This window comes from Heterodontus francisci, chromosome 9, assembly GCF_036365525.1.
Source record: "Heterodontus francisci isolate sHetFra1 chromosome 9, sHetFra1.hap1, whole genome shotgun sequence".
Taxonomy (NCBI): Eukaryota; Metazoa; Chordata; class Chondrichthyes; order Heterodontiformes; family Heterodontidae; genus Heterodontus; species Heterodontus francisci.
In genome coordinates this window covers 88203277-88211752 of record NC_090379.1, presented here as the reverse complement: position 1 = coordinate 88211752, position 8476 = coordinate 88203277, and positions in this window count along the sequence as shown.

Here is an 8476-nt window from a genome sequence, read left to right as displayed (position 1 = left end):
CACACAACCTGGTGAGCATAGCACAGACATGCCAGGGTAGCTGACAGAGACTGTGAGAGCCCAGACCAGTGGCAGTTGGGAGGACTGCTGGAGGCCAGGCTGATGCTGAGCCGCAGGCTGATGACGTATCTCTGGTGATGGCAGCAACATGGGAAATGCTGCAGCGAGAAGTAAGGCGACATCTGGCAGAGATGCCAGAGGCTCTGTGTAACCAAGTTTGGACAATGGAGGATTCCATCCAGGCCTTGGGTGCTGCACTGTCTCTGCTGGTTGCTCATCTGGCTTCCTCAATTGAGACTTTCATACGAACATACAAATTAGGAGCAGAAGTAGGCCTTTCGGCCCCTCGAGCCTGCTCCACCTTACAATAAAATCATGGCTGATCTGTTTGTGTCTCAAATTTCACACTCCCATCTACCCCTGATAACCTTTGATTCCCTTGCCTAACAAGAATCTATCTACGCCCACATTAAAAATATTCAAGGACCCCGCCTCCACCACCTTCTGAGGCAGAAAGTTCCAAAGTCGCACAACCCTCTGAGAGAAAAAATTTCTCCTCATCTCTGTCTTAAAAGGACGACCCCTAATTTTAAAACAGTGCCCCCTAGTTCTGGACTCCCCCACAAGATGAAACATCCTTTCCACATCCACCTTGTCAAGACCATTCAGGATCTTATATACTTCAATCAAGTCTCCCCTCACTCTTCTCAACTCCAGTCAAAACAAGCCCAGTCTGTCCAACCTTTCCTCATAAGACAACACACTCATTCCAGGTATCGATCTCGTAAACCTCCTCTGAACCGCCTCCAATGCTTTTACATCCTTCCTTAAATAAGGGGACCAAAACTGCACATCGTATTCGAGATGTGGTCTCACCAATGCCCTGTATAACTGAAGCATAACATCCTTACTTTTATTTTCAGTTCCTCTCGTAATAAAGGATAACATTTCATTAGCCTTCTTCAGTACATGCTGTCCCTGTATACTAACTTTTTGTGACTCATGCACTAGAACACTTAGATCCCTCTGCACCTCGGAGTTCTACAGTCATTTTCCATTTAAGTAATACTCTGCATTTTTTATTCTTCCTGCCAAAGTGAACAACTTTACATTTTTCCACATTATATTCCATGTCAGAGTTTTTGCCCACTCACTCAACCTATCTATATCGGTCTGCAACCTCCTTACGTCCTCTTCACAACATACTTTCCTACCTATCTTTGTGTCATCTGCAAATTTAGCTGCCATGCCATCACTCCCTCATCTAATTCATTGAAATAAATTGTAAAAGGTTGAGGCCCCAGCACAGACCCCTGCGGGATTCCACTCGTCACATCCTGCCAATCAGAAAAAAACCTTACAATTTCTACAATTTCTCATGGAGAGCCAGATCCAGCAGGCCAATCAGTAGCTGCCGGAGATGTGCACAGATCTGTACGCTATCGTACTGTCCATGAGCTCCATGCAGCGGTGATAAAGCGAAAGGGGCCGGGGCACCTGGTGTCTCCACCAAGTCTCCCCAAGTCAGCAGGGTGATACAAGTGTGCCTTATAAGTGGGGAAGAGTGGCTGGCTGCTGCATCTGGGGGCTTCTCTTAGGGTGCTCCAAAGCCCCTCTGCCAGTGACGCCAGCGCCTACACCATCTCCGACGACAGAGGGGGTCCCTGCGTCTGTGCAGTAGGCACTTAATGTTCCGGGGCCCTCAAGCAGCCAGAGGACGGCCGCCAAGTTCATCCAAAACCAGGGGGCAGCAAGGTCAGCAGCCTGCCTCCGCTTCGGCTGCCAACGCAGGGGGAGCACCATGTGGGAACACCCTGAAAAGAGTTAAAAAGAACACCTAGATGCACTGAGCGTATCATGGGTGAAGATAAAGTCAAGATGGGTAGCAGTGCATTGGTTATGACGAGGAATAAAGTTATGATGTTCACTCACCATGGCTCCTTTCTGTTATTGATGCCCTTTGGAAATTCATTTGACTCCTTCCTCCCAAATGGCTGGAAGTGAGGGACCAAGCCTCGAGCTCTCAATGCTTCGGCCTTGCCACTGTGTAAAGTGCACCTGGGCGTTGCCATACAGATGGAAGGAGGTGACAACAGGGCTGCTTAAAGGTAAGGCTTTATTAGCGCAGTTTCAGATGGTGGTAAAGCTCAAAGGAAACGTGATTGTATAAGGAAGTTTCTTGCCTGCTGTGTACCTCACGGTGCCTTTCCTGCTGTGCCTGGAACCCTTCATCTGGCACTGCCTGAGCAGCATCCTCCTCCACATCCTCGTCATTGGAGGAGGCATCGCGATCCACAATATCCTCACTAATCAACACCTCCCCCGTCTGTAGCGCCAGGTTTTGCAGTGCACAGCAGACCACCACGATATATGAGGTCCTCGCCGGGACATATTAAAGGGCTCTACCGGATTGATCTAGGCACCTGAATCTCATCTTCAGGAAACCGATGGTCACTCGGATTGACCCGTGGCAGGTGTTGTCTCTTTCTTCTGCTTCTGCGCATGGGTTCCTCACAGCCATAGCAGCTATGTTCTCAAAGTATCCAAGTATCCATCCCTGAACGCGCATAGGAACATGGAAAAGGTCGAGCACCTGAGACTGCCTTAGTACGTGGGCATCGTGGCTGCTTCCCAGGAATCGTGCACACACATGCAAGATCTGTTTGCGGTGGTCACAAACCAGTTGCAGATTGAGGGAGTGGAAGCCCTTCTGATTATTGAAGGCAGCAGTCTGATCTGTGGGAGCTTTCATGGCTACATGCATGCATTCAATAACTTCCTGCAACCTGGGGGAACCAGTGATGGCCCCGAACCACTCAGATAGACCTCTCAGCTTGACCGTTTGGACCTGTGCAGAAGCGCACATAGTCGCTGGCCCTTCTGAACATTGGTGACCTCCTTGATGCACTGATGCGCTGCAGACTGGGAGATCCCACACATGGCTCCAATGGATCCCTGGAAGGATCTGGCAGTGTAGAAGTTCTTGTTGGAGATGGTCGTTGCCTAGCACTTCTGTGGTGTAAATGTTACTTGTGTTATGACCGAGGTGGGAGAAGTGCACTGTCTTTTCTGGTTCCACGTCTCCACGGGTCACCACATATATTTGAATGTTTACGCAGTTACCAATACGGTCAATCATATACTCTACTCTCTATCCCAGAATAAAGTACACCAACCAGGATTCTTCAATAAACAACAAAACTATCAGTTTATTGGAAAACAAGCCTTATCCAATAACAAGTGCATTTTAAGTGCATTAAGACTTCGTTAATAATAGATTCCAGCATTTTCCCAATGACTGATGTTCGGCTAACTGGCCCGTAGTTCACTGTTTTCTTTCTCCCTCCTTTCTTGAAAAGCAATGTAACAGTTGCCAATTTTCAATCTGCCTGCCCCTCCCCCCAGCTTCCCCCACTCCCTGCCCCCAGCTTCCCCTCACACCCCCTTCCCCCCACACCCCCTCCCCCTCGCACCCCATTCCCTTTGCGCACCCCCTCCCCCCTCGCACGCCTCCCCCCTCGAACCCTCTCCCCCCTCGCTTCCCCTACCCCCTCCCCCCTTGCACCACCTTCCCCCTTCCCCCCCCCACACCACCTTCCCCCTGCACCCCCTCCCCCCGCACCCCCTCCACGCTCAGGATAGGAAAGGGGTCTGATGAGGCACCACTATGCTGATTTGTGCCATTGACCACAAGTCATGGGAGTCAGTTGCCAGTGATCGCGAAATTAAACAAAGCTAATTACGTAAGCATGAGGGGAGGTCTAGCTAAGGTAAATTGGATTTCGTAAATCGTATTTAAGAAAGGATATACTGGCATTGGAGGCAGTTCAAAAGAGATTCACTAGGCTGATTCCTGGGATGAAGGGATTGACTTATCAAGAATGGCTAAACAGGTTAGGCCTTTATTGATTAGAGTTCAGAAGAATGAGGAGTGATCTTATTGAAATGTACAAGATTCTGAGGGGGCTTGGCAGGGTAGATGTTGAGAAGATGTTTCCACTAGTGGGGGAATCTCGAACTAGGGGACATAGTTACAAAATAAGGGGATACTCATTTAAAACTGAGATGCGAAGGAATTTCTTCTCTCAGAGGGTAGTGAATGTCTGGAATTCTCTACCCCAGAGTTGTGGAGGCTAGATCATTGAAAGTATTTGAAGAGGAGGTAGATAGATTTTTGAAATGTCAGGGAGTTAAGGGCTATGAGGAGCTGGCATGAAAGAGGAGTTGAGGTCTGGGACAGATCAGCCATGATCTTATTGAATAGCGGGACAGGCTTGAGGGGCTGAATGGACTACTCCTGCTCCTATTTCTTATGTTCTTACGTTCTAAATAGACTGAAAGGTATGGCAGTAAATGAACAGTGACAAACTTTTAAAAGAACAATTCAAAATGTTCAACAAAAATACATTCCTTTGAAAAACTAAAACTCAGCAAGAAAGACCCATCCGTGGCTCACTCAGGAATTTAAGGATAGTATTAGATTAAAAGAAGAGGCTTACAATGTTGCAAAAAAGAGTAGCAAGTCTGAGGATTGGGAGTGTTTTTAGAATCCAGCAAAGGGCCACCAAAAAGTTGATAAAAAAGGAAAAAATAGAATATGAGAGTAAACTAGCAGTAATATAAAAACAGATCGTAAGAGCTTTTATAGGTATGTCAAAAAGAAGAGAGTAGCTAAAGTAAGTGTTGGTCCCTTAGAAGCATAGACAGGAGAAATTATTTTGGGGAATGAGGAAATGACAGAGGCATTGAACAATGCAATTTAATTCTTAGTCATGCCATAATATGAGCCCAGAATCTAATTTATTTTGTAATAGTCTGAATTCCTGATTCTCGTGGGAAACATTGGTTCAACACAAATTTAAAAGCATCTGCCCCCTCAAGGAGAGGAAAACATTCACTTTATCCTCATCCCTATTTTATTAGCTGGCAGCCAATTGTGTAACCTTCATTCATAATTACATCAGTCCTCTTTGTTAGGGTTGAATTCCCCCATTGTCCCAAAATATGCCTTCAGTGCCATATTTTTAAAATAACTTACCATGCTGACTCATTGAGTTGAACCTGAACACGAATTGCAGAGACATCCACAGCAATCTTTCAAATTGTCCAAACTTTGTCAAAATTGACTTGGGAGTTCTAAAAAGGGTATCACAATGTTCTTCAGACTTTAATCTCTAAAATGAATGTAAAAAAATTTCAATTCCACCTAAGTGCTATGTTTCTGTTGTGTATTCACAGATGTTATGAAAGTGATTATTTTTAACAAGGAATTTATAGCTAAACTGAATAAATGTTCGAGCCATCAAGAGGACACTGAGGGAGTCGGATTGGCAACAATGTTACTGGTTGTCACATGACTCAAGTTAAAGATAGAACAGAAACTCTGGTAACAGGGTCAGAGAAATGATAATCCCTTGATTGGACAAGCCCAGTAGCAGCAGAGAGCACCTGGGATGGGCAGAAAAACTCACAAGCTTTCTGGTTGTATTTCACTGCTGTTTTATCTTCTGGAAGGAGATAAAGTCAAGTCTGCTGAAGAAGTGTCAAGGAGGGAAAGAAGGCTGCAACCCAGCTTACTTTCCAGAAACTCCCAAGAAAAGACCCTGTGAAGTCCACTGTGTCGATTCATCTCATCTCCTGTCTTTGAAGACATCCTGCTAAAATTAAATCTCAACGTCACCTGAAAAGAATTGTTCCAAAGTTCTCATCTGCTGTTTTCTTCAAAAATGAGCAAGCAATCTGCCCAAGTTTTTTTTGTCTGTAACAGAGCTCTGAATTTATTAAAATCCCTTCTATCTTTTCTCGGTTAACTGGTGTATATGTATGTGTGTGAGTGTGAAGGGGCTAAGGCAAAAAGGGAACTTTAAAATTTAAAATATGTGTGTTTATGTTTTACTTCAATACTAGTTCAGACTTGTTTTATATTAAACTGATAATTTTGTTGTTCATTAGAGAAATCTGGTTAGTGTGTTCTTTTCTGGGAAAAATAGATTATAGGAATGACCGTATTGATAAGTGGGAAAATTTAAAATGTTGTGACCTGTGGAGAAGTGGGACTAGAATAAACAGTACACTCCTCCCGCCTCAGTCATAACACAGAGTAAATCTACATGAGGTCTTTACTGGGAGCAGCCATGTTGAAACTTTTATTTACAACTCCTGAACAGAGAAGGCAGCAGAGAGACAATATAGCAGTATACAATTGCTTAGCTGTTATATATATCACTGGGAGAGTGCAAATTTAAATTGCATGCTTACAACTTCTGCAGCTTGTAAGTCAGAATAGATCGTGGGATGAGAGGGAAGTGGGATGTGAGAAGGAGGAGTAGGTATGGGATACCGTCACCTTCAATGGATTCAGCAATGGCCATTCTAATAATGGCCAGCTCTGTCTTCTTATTGGGATTTATAACAAGCAGGCGCACCTCTCCCTCTCCAGTTATTTCTTGCTGACTCCACTTCTGCGTCAGACCCCCATTGGAATTCCACGGCGGGCACACAACTAACTGCCCGCCATAGGGGATGCCATCCCATTCAGAAACAAGCTCCCGTCTCCAGAACTGCCGGCCAATCGGAAGGCCAGCAGCTGTGCAGCGCCACTGGGAACGGTGGCCACTGCGGGTACTCCAGGAAGCCCTACAGAGGAGAAGACTGGAGGAGATCCCGGGAGAGGTAAGTAGAATCAGGATCGCTGGGGCCAGTCAGGTTGGAGGGTGGTGTGGTTGATGAGGTGGGGGTGTCTTCCTGGAAGGGCAGCAATTGCTGCCGGGGGGTGGGGCCCTGTGGGCCTTGGATTGCCCCCAAAGAAGGACCCCCCCCCCGACCCTTTTAGGAGGCTGCTAGCCTACACCAGTGGCGTCGTCCCATGGCGACCGGCCCCCTCCATCCTTTACAAAATTGAGTTGGAGGCGAGAAGAGGTCCTTAAGTGGCCAGACCCTTAAGTGACCATTAATTGGCCATTTAAGGGCCTCAGTTGTCCGTCCTCGGCCTTCCCCACCCTGGAGAAAATGACAGAGGACCCAGACAACATCGGGAATGGTGTTCCCTGTCATTTTGTTTTCGCCCCACCTACATACTCGTCCCCAAGGGCTGAACAATATTCTGCCCCAAGTGTTAAATGATGAGGAGATTGCACAAACAAGCGTTGTATTCCCTGGAATTTAGAAGATTAAGGGGTGACTTGATTGAAGTTTTCAAGATGTTAAGAGGATCAGATAGGGTAGGTAGAGAGAAACTATTTCCATCAGTTTGGAATTCTTGGACTGGGGCCATAGTATAAAAATTAGAGGCAGACCTTTCAGTAGCGAAATTAGCAAACATGTATGCACAAAGGATAACAGAAGTTTGGAACTCTTTTCTGCAAACTGCAATTGATGCTAGATCAATTATTAATTTTAAAACTGAAATTGATAGATTTCTGTTAACCAAAGGTATTAAGGGATATGGGGCAAAGGAGGTAATATGGAGTTAAGTCGCAGATCAACCATGATCTCATTGAATGGCAGAACAGGCTTGAGGAGCTAAATGTCATACTCCTGTTTCTATGTCCTATACTCCTAGTCCCAAACTGTATGATTGACTTTTAATACCCTCAGAGCAAATAAGGATGGGCAATAAATGCTTACTGGTGTTGCCAACATCCCAAACAAAACTACAAAATGAATGAATAATAGTGAAAAGATTGTGATGAATGACATGAATACATTAGTCACAAAAAAAAACTGGAAAAATATCATATGGGTTTCATGATGGTTCAAGTGAAAGAAACTGATTACTGTAGCTCTCAGATCTTGGACCTGCAATGTCTTTGTAATTCTTTGTCCCCTATCACTAATTTGATTCATTGTTGCTGGCTGCACTGATTGCAGACTCTTGAATATTGCCACTGCTGTTGTATCACTTGATAACAGTCGGGCTTCAACAATTGTCTCTGCCTTTTGTCAACAAAATTCAATTAACTAATTTCATATCAATCGGGCGCAGGCAGAAACTCCCGTTCTTTGTTCTTCTTCTTTGGGCCTCCTTATCTCGAGAGACAATGGATATGCGCCTGGAGGTGGTCAGCGGTTTGTGAAGCAGCGCCTGGAGTGGCTATAAAGGCCAATTCTGGAGTGACAGGCTCTTCCACAGGTGCTGCAGAGAAATTTGTTTGTCGGGGCTGTTGCACAGTTGGCTCTCCCCTTGCGCCTCTGTCTTTTTTCCTGCCAACTACTAAGTCTCTTCGACTCGCCACAATTTAGCCCTGTCTTTATGGCTGCCCGCCAGCTCTGGCGAATGCTGGCAACTGACTCCCACGACTTGTGATCAATGTCACACGATTTCATGTCGCGTTTGCAGACGTCTTTATAGCGGAGACATGGACGGCCGGTGGGTCTGATACCAGTGGCGAGCTCGCTGTACAATGTGTCTTTGGGGATCCTGCCATCTTCCATGCGGCTCACATGGCCAAGCCATCTCAAGCGCCGCTGACTCAGT